Source organism: Phascolarctos cinereus, unplaced genomic scaffold (genome assembly GCF_003287225.1).
Source record: "Phascolarctos cinereus isolate Bilbo 61053 unplaced genomic scaffold, phaCin_HiC Scaffold_5;HRSCAF=322, whole genome shotgun sequence".
Lineage (NCBI taxonomy): Eukaryota > Metazoa > Chordata > Mammalia > Diprotodontia > Phascolarctidae > Phascolarctos > Phascolarctos cinereus.
Window position 1 is genome coordinate 300377888 of NW_027555958.1, and position 15367 is coordinate 300393254.

The 15367-nt window shown below is 38.2% G+C and overlaps 1 pseudogene; it reads left to right on the top strand.

The window, feature by feature from the left end:
• The first annotated feature begins 2932 nt into the window (after window positions 1–2932).
• LOC110215649 (large ribosomal subunit protein uL15 pseudogene) lies at window positions 2933–3371 on the top strand (annotated as a pseudogene).
• The last annotated feature ends 11996 nt before the right edge of the window (window positions 3372–15367 follow it).

Below are 15367 nucleotides of genomic sequence, written 5' to 3' on the forward strand. Positions count from 1 at the left end.
ATAATTTTGTCACATTTACTTTTGATTTTTTGGTTTGTGGTTGTTCTTTGATTTACATTGTTTTAGTTATTATATATATTGTTTTCTTGGTTCTGCTTACTTCATTCTGCATCAGTTCATATAGATCTTTCTATGCTTCTCTGTAGTCATCACATGCACCATTTCTTAGAGCATAGCAGTATTCTATTACATTAATGCACCACAATTAATTTATCAATTCCCTGGTTGTTGGGGATCTCCTTTGTCTCCAATTTTTGGCTATAACAAAGAAGTCCTGCTATAAATATTTTGAAGTACATGGGGACTTGTTTCTTATTGGTGGCTTCCTTGGGGTATAAACCCAGTAATAGAGTCTCTAGCTCAAAGAGTATGAACATTTTAGGCACTTTATTTGCATAATTCCAAATTGCTTTTCAAAGTGGTTGCACCATTTCACCACTCCACCAACAATATATTAGTGTGCTTCTCTTCCCACAACCCGTCCAGCACTGACTGTTGCCATTTTTTGTCATTTTTGTCAATTTGCAAGGTGTGCGGTGAAATTTGAGAAATGAGTATTGCATTTTGTTCCAACATTGAACCTAAACTACCAGGGGAGTGGTCTGAGTCAGAGTCAGTCTAGAACTCCACAGCACTGTTGCTGCTGCTGTTTCCACTGCAATATACTTTCAGCTCCATCTCCTCTCTCCCTCCTTCTCTGTCATATTTTAAAAATTTTTTTTTTAATTTTTAACGTGTGTTTTTAAAACTTTGATTTACAAATTTTCACCCTTCCTCCCTCCTCACCCACCCTCATTGAAAAGGCAAGCATCTCCATACAGGTTATAGATGTGTAGTCATGCAAAACACTTCCATAGTAGTCATGTTGTGAAAAACTATATTTCCCTTCACCCTATACTTCCCTGCATTTATTCTATTCTCTCTTTTGACCCTGTCCCTCCTCAGAAGTATTTGCTTCTGATTATCCCCTCCCCCAATCTGCCCTCCCCTCTAACAACCCCCTGCTCTCTTGTCCCCTTTGCCCCTTATTTTCCTGTAGGGTAAGATAGATTTCCATATCCTGTTGTGTATGTTATTCCCTCCTTAAACCAAATCCTATGAGAATAAGATTCATTCATTTCCCCTCACCTTCCCCCATTTCCCCTACATTGTAAAAGCCTTTTCTTTTTCTTATCTGTTTCATGTGAGATAATTTACCCCATTCTACTTCTCCCTTTCTCCTTCTCCCAGTATAATTCTCTCTCACCCCTTAATTTTATTTTCTAGATATCACCCCTTCATCTTCAACTCACCCTGTGCCATCTATCTATCTATCTATCTATCTATCTACTATCTATCTATACACACATACATGCAATTTTTTCCCCTCCCACTACCCTAATACTGACAAAGGACTCATGAGTTACAAATATCATCTTTCCATGCTGGAATGTAAACAGTTCAACCTTAATAAGTCTCTTAAGATTTCTCTTTCCCGTTTACCTCTCCCATGCTTCACTTGCATCTTGTATTTGAAAGTCAAATTTTATATTCAGTTCTGGTCTTTTCCTCAGGAATGTTTGAAAGTCCCCCATTTCATTGAATGACCATTTTTTACCCTGAAGGATTATACTCAGTTTTGCTGGATTCTGTCACAGTTTTATTCTAAAGCTCCCACAGTTACAAGTTTTCTCCCCATCCCAGAGCTTGCAATAGACGCAGGCTCTCTAGGGGGGAGGAGACAACACTGTCTCTTTGGAAACTTCAAATCCTAGAATTTAGTTTGTTTTTGAATCTCTTTCTGAACACAGTTCAATCTAGATGGTGAATTAGGGACAGCCACCCAGCTGAACTCTCCCAACATTCCTCTCCAAACAATTTAAAAATAATGGCTCAAATCAAATTTTGGAGTGGCATAGCCAACAAAAAATTGGAGTGAGATATTTTTCCAGCCTAAGAAAACTCAAGAGGTAGGCAAGAGAAATCTGTAACACCAGAGTAGATGTCTGGTAGAGGTCTATCTGGAGCCTACACATGTGGCAGCAGCAACAGCAGTAGCAGCTTTGGGAGTTCTCAGCCCAAAGATGGTAAGAGGGTTGGACAACTTGGTCAGAAAGAGATTACAGGGGACCCTTGGCTGGCACTGGGTACCAATCAGTATCTCTACTGCCCCAATGCAAGTCTGGGTCACAGTTCCAGAGTAGAGAGGAGTGCTGGTGGTTGGTCACAAGAGAATAGGGGCCCTATAGGGTTGGTCATAGTACAAAAGCAGAGAGGACAACTAGCTTGTGTAGCTGCAGGACAGCAGGGGCACTTCCTAGGTAAAGAAAGACCAGAGCTCAGACCAGGAGAACAGTGACCATACCTCTCCCAGGATCCTGCTAACTTGGAAGCACCAAAAACTTGGATACTCTCAGAACTAGCTTTGAAAAAAGCAACACACACACACAAAGCCTGAAGCTTGAGACAGTGCCTCCCCACCCCCAGGTGTGCAGAGCCCAACTTTACCATAAAATTCAAAGTCAATAAATAGGAAGGAAAAATGAACAAACAACAAATGAACAAAATGAACAACAACAACAAAAAAAGAATCTGACCGTAAAAAGCAGTGGCAGGAAAGACCAAGACTCAAAAGAAGACAACAATGTGAAAACAGCTACCAAAAAAATCCTCAAAGAAAAACGCTAATTGGATCCAAGCCCAACAAGAATTCCTGAAAAAAATTAAAGAGATAAGAACAGTAGAGGAAAAAATGGGAAAAGAAATGACAGTGATGCAAGAAAATTATGAAAAAAGAACTAACAGCTTGGTAAAAGAGGCACAAGAAATACTGAGGAAGATAATACCTTAAAAAACACATTTGGCCTAATGATTAAAAAAAAAAAGCAGGTCTTTGCTCTTCTCAGGACACTTGCAGTGCCCCTTCCTTTTCTCTTTTGCAACAGCCTGCTACATGCCTTCCCGACTAAGGAAGACTCGGAAGCCCCACGGCACCTCAGCCATGGCCAGGGGCGCATTGCAAGCACTGGAAGCACCCTGGAAGCCACAACAATGCAGGAGGGCTGCTCCATCACTGGATCAACTTCAACAAATATCATCCAGGTTATTTTTGGAAAGTGGGCATGAAGCATTACCACCGGAAGAAGAGCCAAAGCTGCTGCCCAACTGTCAACCTTGAGAAGCTGTGGACACTGGTCAGTGAGCAGACCAGGATTGATGCTGCCAAAAGCAAGGAGGAGCTTGCTCCTATGATTGTGTGGTCAGGGGTACTACAAAGTCCTAGAAAAGGAAAACTCCCCAAGCAGCCAGTCATTGTGAAGGCAAAGTTCTTCAGCAGAAGAGCAGAGGAAAAAATCAAGGGTATTGGCAGAGCCTATGTCCCTGTGGCGTAAAAATCCAATGTTATCAAATAAAACAAATGTCTTTATTTAAAAAAAAAGCACAAAAATTCACTGAAAAGAACTCTTTCAGAAGCATAATTGGACAAATGGAAAAAGAGGTACAAAACCTCATTGAAGAAAATAATTCCTTAAAAATTAGAATTGGGTAAGTAGAAGCTAATGACTCCATGAGATATCAAGAAACAATCAAAGTCAAAAGAATAAAAAAAGAAAAGAAAAGAAAATGTGAAATATGTCATTGGAACAACAACTGACCTGGAAAATAGATTGAGGAGAGACAGTTTAAGAATGGACTACCTGAAAGCCATGATCTAAGAAAGAGCCTAGACATTGTGTTTCAAGATATTATCAAGAAAACTACTCCTATTATCTTAGATCCAGAGGGTAAAACAGAAATTGAAAGAATCCACTTATCACCTCCTGAAAGAGATCCCAAAAGGAGAACTCCTAAGAATATTATAGCCAAATTCCAAAGCTCCCAGGTCAAAGAGAAAATACTTCAAGAAGCCAGAAAGAAACAATTCAATATCATAGAGCACAGTGAAGGTCACATAAGATTCAGCGGCTTCCTTGTAAAAGAGTAAAGGGCTTGGAATACAACATTCTGGAGGACAAAGGAGCTAGGATTATAACCAAGAACCTACCCAGCCAAACTGAGCGTAACCCCTGAGGAGGAAAAACAATGGATATTTAATGAAATAGAGGACTTTCAAGTATTCCTGATGAAAAGATCAGAGCTAAATAGAAAATATGACATTCAAACAAACAACTCAAGAGAAGCATAAAAAAAAAAAAAAATGAAAGAGTAATCATAAAGGATTCAATCAAGTTAAACTGCTTACATTCCTATATAGGAAGATGATACATGTAACTCCTAAAAACTTTAATATTATTAGGGCGGTTAAAGAGGATACATTGGAAGAAGGGGGAAGGTAGAAGTAGAATGGAGAAAATTTTCTCACACAAAAGAAGCATGCTTTTACAATGGAGGATAAAATTGGAGTGTGACAGGCAATACTTGAACCTCAATCTCAGCAAAATTGGTTTAAAGAAGGAAGTGTATATATACAAACTCAACTGTGTATAGAAATGTACCCAGTAGAGAAATAGGAGGCGAAAGGGATAAGAGAAAGGGAAGGGATAAAAGAGAGAGCAGATTAAGGGAGGCAGTTGTTAGAAGCAAAATAGACTTTTGAGGAGGGGCAGGATAAAAAGAGAGGAAGAAACAGAAGAAAATGGGATAGAGGGAAACACACAGTAATCATAACTGTGAAAGTAAACGAGGTGAGCTAACCCATAAAATGGAAGTAGATAGCAGAATGGATTATCAACCAGAATCCAACAATATGTTGTTTGCAAGAGACATACCTGAAAGAAAAAGACATATAGAGTTAAAATAAAGGGCTGCAGCAGAATCTAATATGCTTCAGCTGAAGTGAAAAAGGCAGGGATAGCAATCATGATCTCAGACAAGCAGTAGCCAAAAACAAAAAAAAAATACCTAATTGAAAGAGATAATCAGGGAAACTGCATTTCTCTAAAAGGTACCATGGAAAATGAAGTAATATCAAAAAAAATTTAAGGATAAATTTCTCTGATAAAGACCTCATTTCTGAAATGTATACTGAGCATAGAACTGAATCAAATTTATAAAAAATAAGAGCCATTCTCTAATTGATTAATGGTCAAAGGCAGTGTTCAGAAGAAGAAATCAAAGCTATTTATAGTGATATGAAAAAAATGCTTTAAATCACTATTGCTTAGAGAGATGTAAATTAAAACGACTCTGAGGTACCACTTCATACCTGTCAGAAATGACAAATGTTGGAGAGGATGAGGGGAAAATAGGTACACTAATGAACTGATGGTGGAGTTGTGAAATGATCCAATCATTCTAGAAAACAATTTGGAACTATGTCCAAAGAGCTATAAAATATTCATACCCTTTGACCCAGAAACACCAATACTAGGCCTATATCCCAAAGCAATCAAAGATAAAAGAAAAAAAACCTATATGCACTAAAATATTTACAGCAGCAATTTTTGTAACGGCAAAGAATTGGAAGTTGAGGGAATACTCATCAATTGGGGGATGGCTATACAAGTTGTGGCCTATGGTTGTGATGGAATACTATTGTGCTATAAGAAATAATGAAAATGTGGTTTCAGAAAAACATGGCAAGACCTATATGAACTGATGCAAAGCGAAGTGAGAAGAACCAGGAGATCACTGTGCACCGTAACAGCAATGTTGTAACAATGATCAACTGTGAAAGACTAGACTACTTTGATCAATACAGTGATCCAAGTCAACTCCAAAAGGCTCATGATGAAAAAATACTATCCACCTCCAGAAAGAAAACTGATGAACTCTGAGTGCAAATTGAAGTTCAATTTTCTCACTTTCTTTATTTTTCTTGCTTTTAAAAACTGGCTAATATGGAAATATATTTTGCATGATTTCATATGTATAATTGATATTACATTGCTTGCTTTCTCAGCTGGTAGGGAGGGGGAGAATTTGAAACTCCAAATTTAAAAAGAAAAGAATGTTAAAAATAAATTTAAAAAAAAACTGTCCGATCTCCAAAGAAACTGAAATTGCAAATCACCCAAAGGTCGATGGAAAGGCATATGGTAGAAGTGAGCAGGCTGCTACATATTACAAATAAGGAATTTGAAGTGTAAAGGTCAAAATCACACCCACCCTACTTGGCCCTGAAACATTTATCAGACGAGAACACATCTCAGTTTTCCACAAGCTGTGAACAATGCTTGTACACCTCCTTAGGTATGATAGAAAATCTGTCAGATTGGGAGACCTGTCTAAAACCAGGGAACTAGTTGGAATGAGAAATTCTAGTAAGCAGTAAAGCTGAATGGGGCATTCTAGACAAACCTCTGAGGAGAAACACCTTAAGTTTTCTCTCTTTTTGGGAGAAAAGTACCTAAGCCTCAGACTTGATTTTTCCTTTACCCCTTGGCAGCAGGAGGACCTTGTGAAGGTCAAAGGATCTGGAAGGTTTTGGACTTCCCAAGATCCCATCAGCACTCAGCTAACGACAAGAGCAGTCTGCTTAAAGTCTGCATCTGCCTCTGGAGCCAAAGACTAACTGGATGCAGATTCAAGGGTCTATGAGGCTATGGACCCTGGGCAAATCACTTAATCCCCCACTGACCCTAGCAGTTCTCCAAAGCTATAAATTGCAGAGTAGGTAAATTGCCAATCTACATTGGTAGAATGTATTTCTTCATTGGAAACTCTCTATCCCAATGAAGTCAAAGATCTGGTCCAAAAAGATAGAAAAGTAGATGAATGGAACCAACTTAATAAGCAATAATCAGATAACCAAACTCAATTAACTCACTGTTTGATAAAACTGAGGACATAAACTACTTGGGAAAGATTTCATATTTGACAGGAATTGTTGGGAAAAAATAGGTTTAGACCATCATCTTGTGCCATATGCCACAATATGTTCCAAATGGATACTCAAATATAAAAGGTAACATCACATTTTGAACATGAGGGAAATGGATGGAGATTAGCTCTCACAACTGTGGCTAGGGGAAGAATTTTTGTTTTGGTTTGGCTTTTTGAGACACTGTCTTCCTATCTTGCCCAGGCTGGAAGTACCAGCAGTTACTTATGGCCTAATCCCAATATGGTTTAGCACTAAAGCTCTGACCTCCTCCATTTTTCCTGACCCTCCTAGACTGGTTTACCCCTCTTTAGACAGCCAAATGGCCCTCCACTCCTGGGGGCCCACCATATTGGTGCCACACTTAGCCACACATGGTCTACCCTTAGCACCCGATCTTTTAAGTGATCCACCAACCTTATCCTCTCAAGAAGCAGGGATTGCAGACCTTTGAGCCACCATGTCTAGCTAGAGAAATAATTCTTAACTGAACAAGGGCTATAGGAGATCATAAAGGAAATATATGGATAATTTTGATAATACGAAATTGAAAACTTTTGCATAAACAAAATCAATACACATAGGATAAGAAGGAAAAGCTTGGATTGGGGGAAAAATCTTTCTATCAAATATCTCAGATAATGTCCTAATATCCAAGGTACATTGTGAATTTACACAAATATATATAATCAAGAGGAATTCCCCAAAAGATATGAATAAATGATCCTCAAAATAACTACAATTTTTTCTTTTTCTTTTAAAATCTTTGTTACAAGGTAAGATTCATTGGACAAAAGGAAGAAGGATGTATTTGGAAATGAATGGATATAAAAAACAAATGGTATCAATGTTTTGGGTTTTTTTGCTTTTTGGTGAGGCAATGGGGTTAAGTGACTTGCCCAGGGTCACACAGCTAGTAAGTGTCAAGTGTCTGAGACTGGATTTGAACACAGGTCCTCCTGACTTCAAGGCCAGAGCTCTATCCACTGCACCACCTAGCTGTCCCATCAATGATTTTTTTTTAAAGAAAAAAATACAACTTGGGAATCGAAATCACCTGAATTCTAGTCTCAAATGCACTACTAACTGGTTAACTGTCCTAAGTAAGGCATTTCCCTTCCTGGGCCTCATTTTCCTCTTCTGTATAATTGGAGCTAGATAAGGATAGATAGCTGTATAATTTGACTAGATAGTCTTTGAGGTTCTTTTCAGCTCCAGAGTCTTATGAGAAACATTTATTTTAGCATCCTTTACAGATCTAAAGTGACTTTGCTAGGTTAGGAACATAAAAATGTATTATGTATAACTTGGTTTGCTCATAAAATTATCATGCTTGATATATTTAGAGATGTGAAAGCCTGGGGGGAAAAAAGCCAAAAAAAAAAATCTAGGGGAAAAATCTTTTAAAAAGGAAAAGGACTATTAGGGAAAAAAAAGTTATCCCCCGAATTTTCCAGTCATGCCTTTTGTTCTGACACAATAGACACTTCCTAAAGAACACAACCAATTCCCCCCTAGAAAATACATTCCCCCCAAAACAATTAAGCAATAGTGCCTGATAGAATGACTCACATTTCTTGATACAAGTGATTGTGTGTCCAAATTGCATAATGGGCTACAATTCTAACTAACGTTTGTAGACCTGTGTTTCATCCTGACATCAATGAATTCTATCAGTGTAGACTCTGATGCAATTCTCCCACCTCATATAATTTTCATTAAGAATGAGTCAATTAGCATGATTGCACATGTATCACCTTTATCAAATTTCTTGCCTTCTCAATAATGGGGGAAGGGAGGGAGGATGGGAGAGAATCTGGAACTCAAAAATTGTAAAAATTTAAAAAAAGGTTAAATTGTTTTTACATGTAATTGGGAAAAAATAAAATATTAAAAAGAATCAGTCAATTATATTGAACTTGCATCTTGGTATGGCATTATGAACATCAGGTTCACAAAGTAAGGTCTTCCCTAACATCCGTTTTAACAACATATCCTACATACGTAATCAAGTAAGCATCTTTAATTATTTCTGCTGCTTCACCCAGTTGCCATTTATAACAGGAAACTTTCAGCTCTTATTAGCTGATGACAAAGGTGTTTAGGCATGTGGGCAATTCTTCTCCTATTGTATTGTCTGCAAGTGGGAGCATTTGAAGCTGTTTTGCACGTCTTGCCAAATATTCTTTTGACCGTAGCAACTGCAAGCAGCTCCAATGTTTCTCCTGTCAAATGAGGTTTTTACACTTAGCAATTCATTATGCAACCTTATATAATGCAACAAATCCTTTTGATGTCACAGATACGGTTTTTGGAAAGCTTTGTTGCTGCTTATTAAAGTATCTAAATTTTCCCTACAAAAATTCCCTTGCCTTGCCAATGTATTCTTTATGTACACTTTTAAGATGGCATTTTAGTTTATTAGGTTTCATGCTGTCTGCAACTGAAACATTTGTACAAAGCAAACACAGTGGTCTTTCTTCTACATTGATAATAGTATTTGTAAGTCCCATTGATAATTATGATGGATTATATTTTCTGGATTTGAGGTTTTTACTTTATATTTCTGTATTTCCACTGCTCCATTGTCTTTGCATATCAGACTCTCCAGTGGATTTTCTCCTTAAATCAGTTGTGGATTTATTCATCATGAAGGCATATAATTTCATTTAAAATAGTTAAAGACAATAAAACAACTGAATAATAAGGAAAGCAATGGTGAATTTCCAGTGATTATTTATAAGTATACTCCTAATTTTTTAATTTGAATTTTTTTTCATTTTTTTAGGAACAAATTTATTATATTGTACTTACCAATATAGTTATACTGATAAATATAAGCGCTATTATGGTATTTTTAATGGCCAAACAAATATTGTTTAACTTTGAGTTTCTACATTTCACATTCAAATGTAGCAATGAGTGAAGCAAGCAATTCACCTGTATCACAAGCCTACTCCAACAGCTGTTGACAGTGTCAGGTTGAACCTTTGGCCAAGTTTGACATACATGGACTTAAATTCAACCTAAGTTGTCTATATTTGATTAAATAATCTCTTTACCCCATTTACTATCAGCTGAAGTAAATTGGCCATATTAATCTTATGTTTGTCTGCTTTGACTGGAATTTCACTCTTATTGGAAAAAAATGCATGTATGACTCTAGAGTTGTATGTAAAATTATCCAATGATCTCAGCCCCATCATTTCATGATCTTTTTTTTTTTGTCTAGGCAATGGGGTTGTGACTTGCTCAGTGTCACACAGCTAGTAAGCATTATGTGTCTGAGACCGGATTTGAACTCAGGTCCTCCTGAATTCAGGGCCGGTGCTCTATCCACTGCGCCACCCAATTCACCCATCACTTTGTGATGTTGAGAAGTTCTTGCTCCTTACTTTTGGACCCCATGGGTTAGGGAACTCTGCCTCCAGGCAAATCACTTTTCCTCTCTGGGATGCAGCGTCTTGTGTACAATGAAGAAGTTGGACCAGATGGTTTCAAAGCTCTCTTTTAGCTCTAATATTCTGTAGTTCTAAGATCCTCTCCCCACTCAAAGCAAAGTCCATCCTTGTTGGTCAAAAAAGTCTCTTTAAAGTATGGTAACAATCAAAGACAACATGAATGCAGGGTAAGATGGGGACAGAAGGCTGGGACTCAGTTTCTCACCTCCCTGCAGTAATACTGATAACCACTGTGCCTGGGCCATCCCAGAGGTTTTCTTAGGCACCCCTCTGCTTCTGGGTGCAGGTGGTCATGGCATGTCAACAGCTTGTCACCAGGTTGAGCTTCCTATGGATGACAGTACTGAAGTTGGTATTTTGCCTATTCATCACTATCTCTTTGGTGCTGCTATCTTTTTTTTTTTAATACACAGATTCAGTTAAACCAGATCATTTTGAAAACATTTACAAATGAAACTGGAAGGAAGGGGGGAAAAGATTTTTAAAAAGAAAAAGATTTGTCAAGATTTCTAGAACCAACTCTTTTCTTCTATAAATATGGTTGGAGTCACTACATTTGTACTCTAACATGCTGTATAAAGAAAGGGAAAGTGTACTAAAGAAAACAAAATTGGGAAAAACACTTGGATCAGGTCAAGTATACACAGAAAGCATTGCGGGATCTACTCTCAAAATATCTGGAAGAAAGAATGATACTAAAAGCCTGTGGGTGGCTGGGTGACCCACAGACTTTACTACTGATAAAAATAGAAACTGAAGATATCATTAATTACCAACCCTTAATCTTACATTCTCATTTCTATAAATTCCTTTTTTTTCCTTTTTGATGGGTTAAGTGACTTGCGCAGGGTCACGAAGCTAGTAAGTGTCAAGTGTCTGAGGCTGGATTTTAAACTCAGGTCCTCCTGACTCCAAGGCTGGAGCTCTATCCCCTGCGCCACCTAACTGCCTCTCTATGAACTCTTTATGAGAGCAATTTACACACATATAGAGGACACCCTTAATGGAAATGTGAAGAGAATAGGTAACCATTCAAAAATAACAATCTATAGCAGATCATACAATTGGTGGGAAGATGCAGAGAATTAAGGATCCTACCATGTTGATTTTTTATTTACTAAATAAACAAAAACCCTCTTAGTTGATTCAGTAGAACAAAATGTACTCTTAATGACTGACTCTCTTCCTACAAAGTGTATCCCATTAATATATTAAAATCTGAGATTACGGAATCTTTCTTGATAGATGTAACAACAAATAACTGTTTGATGAGGAAAGCTATGCTCAAAAAAAGTATTTATCTGGATCATCTGGAATAGAGTCAAAATGGAAAAGATAGAGATGGAGATGACATCAAATCATGGAACACTGCAGAACCTCCCTAAATAAAAACCAAATTCACTCCAAACAGTCTAACACCCCACACAGAAAAAATCTGTTGATGAATGCCTACTGCCCATACTATGAGGGACAGGAGCTGGTCCAGTGTTACACACATAGCAAGAACAGGTACCCCATATGTTAAGAGGTGGAATGCTAATTGCTGACTTAATCAATGATAGAGGAGAGGTAAACTGGCATAGGGTGCCTGAACCTGGGGAGAACATCCTGGGATGGGGGCTTGAGCTAATAGTATTAGAATAACCCCACCGCCTTCATGGGTATTCCTGAAGGGGAGATATAGCTAGCCAGACCTCTGAAGACCCAACTCATCATCACTGTGAGTGGGAGTTAGGATAAGGAACCCAGGGTTTTTATGAGTTATTATTAACGGTAGCATCCTTTACATCTTGAAATTCCTGTGTCTTACTTTTTATGCCCGTTGTATTTACTAGTCTGGCTTCCTACTTTTCAAATATGTTGTATTTGTTTCTGAGGCATATCACCAGTAGGCAGGCTAGCTGCATGGTATTGAGTTTTTTGGCCATAGCAACCCATGGAACAAAGAAAAACATAAAATGGCCCTCAGTCCTGTGAAGCCATTTCAGCGGTGATTGTGGTTGGGGAAAGGAAAAACAGAGCGCTGAGAATCAAGTAGTTTTCAAGACCATCTATAAATTTTAATTTTGCTTTTGAGACTTTAATTATGAGATCTTTGTCCAACGACCCAAAAATGGATATATTCCTGGAGAAGGTGAATCATATCAATTGACATTCTTGTCAGAAGGAAAAAAGATGTCACAGTAAATGGAAGGATGCCGCAGGGGTATGCCTTAGAGATGCAGAGAAAGGAGTTGGCAGAGTGGATTTTATCATATGTCTAGAGGTAACAAGAAAAAATATTTCATGTGATATCTGGTCATCAGTGTGGTAGTACTAATAAGCATTTGCAAAAAGACTTCCATATAAATGATTGTAGCTTACGTACCAAAACTGGTTGCTAAGGAGAAAGAGGTAGAGAAATTTTATGATGAATCCTGTATGAAGACTTTGCAGATTAATGATACACACTCTGATACTATGTATAGGCACTGTGCTAAGTGCTTTTCAATTATTAGCTCATTTGATCCTCACAACAACCCTGAAAGGTAGGTGTTATTATTATCCTCGTTTTATAGATGAGGAAACTGAAGAAAACAGGGGTTAAGTGACTTGCCCAGGGTCACATACCTTGTAAGTGTCTGTGGGCAGATCTGAACTCAGGTCTTCCTCAATCTAGGTCCAGTGCTCTATCCACTCTATCACCTTAGATGCCCTGATATTGGGAACCTGGGTGACTGCAAAGCTGACAGTAGCCTTTATGGAAATTTGGAGGTATTTGGGAAAATGGTGAGTTTTATCGTACTGTAAAAAATAGGAGGGGCAGGTAGGTGGCGCAGTGGATAGAGCACCGGCTCTGAAGTCAGAAGGACCTGAGTTCAAATCCGGCCTCAGACCAAACACTAGCTGTGTGACCCTGGGCAAGTCACTTAACCCCAATTGCCTGGAAAAAAAAATATGAAGAATTCAGAGAAAATTCAAAAGACTTGTGTGAACTATTACAGAACCAAGTAAGTGAAATGCAGAGAAAAATTTACACAATGACCACATGTAAAGATAATATAAATAATGTAAAGGAAAACTTTAAGGCTATTAAAACTCTGACCTATGCAACTGACTAAAGAGGATTAATAATGAATGTATCTTCCTTGTTTGGGCAGAGAAGTGGTAGATGACAGGTTTGGAATGAGGTATATTCTCCAATATAATTGATTCATTTTGCTTAAATATACGTCATTTTAAGAGAGAGTTATAAGGTGGAGGAGAATCATAGAGAAACAAAAACAATGTAAAAAAGCAATAAAATATTTATTTTTACAAATATGCAGTCAGGTCTATTTTGAACATAGGATCAGAGATTTAAAAGGCACCTCACTGGTCATCAAATCTTGCCTCCTCATTTTATATGTGAGGAAACTGAGTCAGCGTTTAAGTGATTTGCCCAGATCACAGAGGTGGTAAATATCTAAGGTGAGATGTGAATCCAGGTTTTCCTGACTCCGGGTCCTATACTCTACTACTCCACCTGCTGCCTCAAGGATATTCAGCAGGGAGTTGGCCAATGAGAAGATTAGAGTGAGTTGTGTAACCAAGGGTGTTTAAAATGTTGTTCATCCTCCATTTTCAAAGAGGATCAATGACATCGTGGGGTAATGAGGCAGAGATAAGAGAAAGGGCCCAGGACATAGCCTTGAGGATTTCCCATAATTAATGGCTGGCATCAGGAGACCCAAAAAAAGAAACTAAGGAGGAATGGTCAAACATAGAGGAAGAGAACCAAATCAAGGAAGGAGAAAGTATCTAGAAGAAAGAGAAGGGGTGATCAGAAGTCTCCAAAGATGAAGAGAGGTCAGGTAGCATGAAGACATGGGAATGATTAATGTAGCAGTTAAGCAATGGTAGGTAACCTTAGAGAGCAGTTTCACTGTGGAAGGGCGGGATTGGGGGTGATGGTGCTCAGAAGCCAGACTGCAAAGGGTTGACAAGTGAATGGGGGAGAGAAGGGGAGGAAATGGAAGCAATATGTGAGTATACAGGAGTTTACCTGGCAAAAGGGAAGGGCAATGTAGCACAACAGCAGGAGGGAACAACAAGGTTAATTGAAGGTTTTCAATGAGGAGACCTGGGTCCCTTTTTAAAAAAAAAATTCATTTTTAAACTTAGTTTTTATTTCCTTTTGTTGAGTTCCAATTTCTTTTTTTTTAATTTTTTATTATTTTATTTTGATTTATCAACAGTCACTTCCATAAGCTTTTGTTTAAAATTTTTCTCCTCCTCCCTCTCCCTCCCTTCCCAAGACAGCATGCAAATCTGATATAGCCTTTGCATATAGATCCCTAGTAAACATATTTTCACATTAGTCATGTTCACATTAGTCAAGGAAGAATTAGAACTAATAGGAGGAACCACAAGAAAGAGGAAACAAAATTAAACAGAAGAAATAAAAGAGCAAATATGCTTCAATCTGCATTCAGACTCCATCGTTCGTTCTCTGGATGTGGATAGCACTTTCTATCATGAGACTTTTGGAGATGTCCTAGATCCTTGCATTGCTGAGAAGAGCTAAGTCTATCAATGTTAGTCATCACACAACGTGGCTGTTACTGTGTACAACGTTCTCCTGGTTCTGCTCACTTCACTCAGCATCAGTTCGTACAAGTCTTTCTAGGTTTTTCTGAAGTCTGCCTGCTCATCATTTCTTATAGCACAATAGTATTCCATTACATTCATATACCACAACTTGTTCAGCCATTCTCCAACTGATGGGCATCCCCTCAATTTCCAATTCTTTGCCACCACAAAAAGAGCTGCTATAAATATTTTTGTGTATGTGGGTCCTTTTCCCATTTGTATGATCTCTTTGGGATACAGCCCTAGAGGTGCTATTGCTGGGTCAGAGGGTATTCACATTTTTATAGCCCTTTGGGCATAGTTCCAAATTGCTCTCCAAAATGGTTGGATCATTTCACATTAAGTTCCAATTTCCGTCCCTCCCTCCAGCCCCTTCCCCACCCATTGAGAAGACAAGTAATATAATACCCATATAGATGTGCTGGGTGGGTCCCTTTGTAAGTGGTGTTGAAGGAATTAATGAATAAGGAGAGCTTGGGGATGATGGAAAAGA